Here is a 4,972-nt window from a genome sequence, read left to right as displayed (position 1 = left end):
GTACTTCTGTACCCAAGCTTCTCACTTTATAGGCTTTTGCTTGCGTTTTAGAAATGCACACGAATGACCCTGCGCTCTGTGAGGGCGGAGGTGCGGAGTGGTTGGGACGCACGACCCGCAGGATCCCACGTAAGAATCTCAAGTCGCATCTCTCGAGTGCTGACTACGTGTAAAGAAACATGCCACACCACAATCAGGTTAATTAAGCTATGTTCTAATATCGAGAGATTCACAATCTAGTAGGAGTATGCACCCATACACACACACACACAACCCCTATAATACAACCCAGACTATAATGGCAGAAGTACCAATAGAAGTAAATAGTAGAACGTAACAGGGAAGGCTACATGTAGCCGGGGGCAAACTAGGAAAGTCTTAAGGTAAAAGTAAGATCTGGGCAGGTCCTTAAAGACTTTTTTTTAAGACTTTAAAATTTTTAAAATATTTTTATTTATTTATTTATTTACTTATTTTAATTATTTTTTAAAAAAGATTTTATTTATTTATTTGCCAGAAAGAGAGAATGTGAGAGAGCACAGGCAGGGGAAGCAGCAGGCACAGGGAGAGGGAGACACAGGACTCAATCCCCGCACACTGGGATCATGACAGGAGCCGAAGACAGATGTTTAACGACTGAGTCACCCAGGCGCCCCTTTTAAAAAAGATTTTATTTATTTATTTTATTGGAGACAGAGAGAGAGAGAGAGAGAGCTTGAGCAGGGGGAGGGGCAGAGGGAGAGAGAGAATCCCAAGCAGACTCCATGCTCAGTGCAGAGTCTGACAGGGGTCTCAATCTCATGACCCTGAGATCTTGACCTGAGCCAAAACCAAGAGTTGGATGCTTAAACAACTGAGCCACCCAGACACCCCTTGGGCAGGACCTTAAAGACTTCTAGAGACAGGAGAAGCTGACATGCTGTTTAGAGTGTTTAAGTGGAACAAAATGAGGGCCAGGTGGGTGGGAGAGAGAATGCGTCAGGTATTGGGGGTGGGAAGAACAGTCAATCAGATTGTTCCATCAGGAAGCAATGTAGAAGATTGAAGCAATGTTTGCTGCTTAAACTACACATCTTAACAAATTCTCACAGTATTCTTTTACACATATGTATATGAAATAAAATTCACTTCGGTAAAATGTATTTGAACACTGTTGCCTGGGGTAAACGCTTCAGTCCGTATTAATCAACTTATTGTCCAAACAATATCTGCTCCTCCTCTTGTTTGCAGAGAAATCACTGTGAAACATTTCTTTCTTTTTTTTTCTTTTTAAAGATTTTATTTATTTATTCGACAGAGACAGCCAGTGAGAGAGGGAACACAAGCAGGGGGAGTGGGAGAGGAAGGAGCAGGCTGATAGCGGAGGAGCCTGATGTAGGGCTCGATCCCATAACGCCGGGATCACGCCCTGAGCTGAAGGCAGACGCTTAACCGCTGTGCCACCCAGGCGCACCTGGCTCCTGTCTTTTTAAAGATTATAAAGCAAATAAAACCAGTTAGAGAACTTCCAGTTGTGATCCTTAGATTTCAGATCAGGAAGAAAATTACTGAAAACATCTTGTAAACAGTGCTCCTGCTTCTGGATGACTTCTGTCCCTTCTTATAAAGTACTAGCTGTTTTGTGGTGTAATGTTGAAAATTTGGGGAGATTTATGTGGTTATCTTCTGCTTTGTTCTTCTTTTTCTTTAACATTTTGTTCATTTGAGAGATTGAGAGAGAGAGCACAAGTAGGAGAAGGGACAGGGGGTGAGGGACAAGCAGACTCCCCGCTGAGCGCGGAGCCCAACACAGGGCTGGACACGGGGCTTGATTTCAGGACCCTGAGATCATGACCTGAGCTGGAATAAAGACTCGGATGCTTAACAGACTGAACCACCCAGGTGCCCCATGTTTTGTTCCTTTTGAATATCTAATTATAAATGTCAAAGCAGAGATTAGATGCTCCAGAAAGAATGAAATTTTGAATATATATTACAAAGGCAGTCATACTAAAACCTTTTATGAGCTACTGAATAATTCTACATTTTCAGTGATGGCAATTTGTATTCACCTGGCCAAATTAAAAACTTTGGAACCAGAATCTCTAGCCTGTTTTGTCTGAGAGAATTAAAAATAAATATACAACAAAGTTTCTGCCCTTAAGAACTTTGAGGAAAGCTGAATTTAAATCCCAGCTCTGCCACTTCATTGTGTGACTGTACAGAAATTATTTAAATTCTGTGTTTTCATATCCTCACCTACAAAATGGAGATTGTGTCAGATTTTATCTATTGAACTTCAGCCCATTCCCATCCTTCCTTATTATCTCTCAATCAGAAGCCTGGGCAGCACATTTCCTAGACCTTCTCTCCAGTGGAATTCTAAGTAGGCTCTACCAGACGGGCATGCTCATGTGCTATTGGACGGTGGAAAGTAGGGGGAACTATTGCATTTGATTCTGGAACTTAGTTTGTTCACAATGATTGCAAATCTATTTTATTTTTTTATTTAATTTATGTATTAAAAAATTGCTAAACCCAGTGTGGGGCTTGAACTCACAACCAGGAGATCAAGGGCTGCATGCTCCACTGACTGAGGCAGCCAGGTACCCAGGATTGCAAATCTGTTTTACTTTATTTTATTTATTTATTTATTTTTAAATTTTATTTATTTATTTGACAGAGAGAGAGACAGCCAGCGAGAGAGGGAACAGAAGCAGGGGGAGTGGGAGAGGAACAAGCAGGCTCCCAGTGGAGAAGCCCGATGCGGGGCTCGATCCCAGAATGCCGGGATCACGCCCTGAGCCAAAGGCAGACGCTTAATGACTGAGCCACCCATGCGCCCCTATTTATTTATTTATTTTTGAGAGAGAGCGAGTGTGTGTACACGTGTAAGTGGGGGTTGGGGGGCAGGGGGAGAGGGAGAGAGAATCTTAAGCAGACTCCACACCCAGCACAGAGTCTGTCATGGATTTGATCTCACGCACTGAGATCATGACCTGAGCTGAAATCAAGTCAGCCACTTAACCGACTGAGCCACCAGGTGCCCCGTAAATCTATTTTAAAGTAAAAAGAACAAAAACTGTAAAATAAACTAAACATTAAAATTATATATATATATATATATATATATATATATATAACTATATTATACACAGACACACAGACACACAGACACACACACACACACAGAAAGAGATTGATTGAAAGGGGAATCCTTTAGCTTCTGGCTCCTGTAGCAGAAGACAACTGTGGTGACTCCTGCGAAAGAGATGGGATGTGTGGCCGAGGCAGCTGCTGGCCCCTGTGGGCTCTAGCAGGATTACTGGTTCTAGCAGCAGCCGCAAGCCTGTGAATTCCTAGGTGCCTGCGAGGCAGCAGCAAGAGCCCTCAGCCTCAAAGACAAGTGCACACTTGCCCATTCTAGATGACACGCTTCTCCAATTCTAGGCAAGCAGTCTCCTGCAGTTATATTGTGTCCTCCCCTTTTATTCCTCTAGCCCTTCCAACACTTTTGCAACCAAGTGCTTATATTAAATACCCTGCTTGATGTACCTACAGTGGTTTCTATTTTTCGGGCTGGGCAATGACTGATTTAGGGGAATATTCACAGTGCCCTGTAGGATTGTTAGGAGTTAATGAATACATGCCAAGAGTGTTGGCACATAAGGACTCAATAAACGTTAGCAATTATTATGCCAAAGAATTACGTGGCTTCCAGTTTTGCCTATTATATCACAGCCATTCTCCCATCTTGAACATTGAACGAATAACTTACAGAATGTTCTTTTCCCATTGTTAAGTCATGTCCTTTCTGTCAAATCCAATCCTAACCTGTGGCCCTCAAGGAATATAGATTAGATGTACTCCCTCCTTCCTCTAGCATAACTGCCTAATTATGCACATAGTAACAGTAGAACCAGGAAGGAATACAAACTGAAGAACAAAGTCACCCAGGAAGGAAAGCAATTCAGTTGAACAGTAAGTAAATCAAAGCAAAAAACTGCTAATCCCATCAAAATGGCAAATATCTGATGCACGTACGCCCGGATCTTGAAAGAAGTCAGTCAGATTTGCCATGATGAATCATTCAGATCTGAGCGGTTTAAAGAAAATTAGATGTTTCTTCTATTGATTTATTGGTTATTATTTTTCTATTATAGTACATACATAGGATAGGCAAGGGAGGGGGATTGAAGGGGAAGGAAACTGAGTCCACGCACATTTTTTATGAACACGCTTTGGGGCTTTCATTCCGTGAAACTGAAAGCAAACAAGATGACAAGGCTTCAGTTTGTGCTTATCTAATCTGACGAGAAGCCACGGGAACGTTTTTTTGGTGGGGCTGGATTCCGAACTATTGAGGAACAGATAGCTCTCGCAAGTGTAAGTCTACATAATTTCTGAGTAAATTTTGGTGGATTTTGTAGGTTAACCATTCTATTTGTGCGTTATTTAGAAAATGGTGATGGGCATTAAGGAGGGCACGTGATGTGATGAGCGCTGGGTGTTATACACAACTAATGAATCATGGAACACTACGTCAAAAACTAATGATGTACTGTATGTTGGCTAATTGAACATAATAATTAAAAAAAAAAAAAGGAAATGTCTTCTCCATGTCTTTTCTTCTTACTCTTTCCTTCCCCATTTCATTTTCACTGTAAGGCAACAGAAGGTGGTACTACTGTGTTGGGAAACCACCCAGTGTTCCCCTCCGGTAGGGAAAAAAACCAAACCAAACCACTTCTCCCTCTTCTGTATATCTCCTTCATACAGCTGAGAGTTCACTTCCGACACTCCTGGTCATCACACCTGTCGGTTGTTGTTGTTTTTTTTTTCTTCCCGCATCAAACAATTCTGTGAGACTAGCTGGTGTCAATTTAACTCGATTCCACACTATCTCCATGGAGATAGTGTTTCATCCCACAGATTAAGGGCCAAGTCCCAGAGGATTGTTCTTCACTTCAGGTGCTATTGGCAAGTGGTTGGT

This window comes from Ursus arctos, unplaced genomic scaffold, assembly GCF_023065955.2.
Source record: "Ursus arctos isolate Adak ecotype North America unplaced genomic scaffold, UrsArc2.0 scaffold_26, whole genome shotgun sequence".
Classification (NCBI taxonomy): domain Eukaryota; kingdom Metazoa; phylum Chordata; class Mammalia; order Carnivora; family Ursidae; genus Ursus; species Ursus arctos.
Note: the sequence above shows the minus strand (reverse complement) of the source record.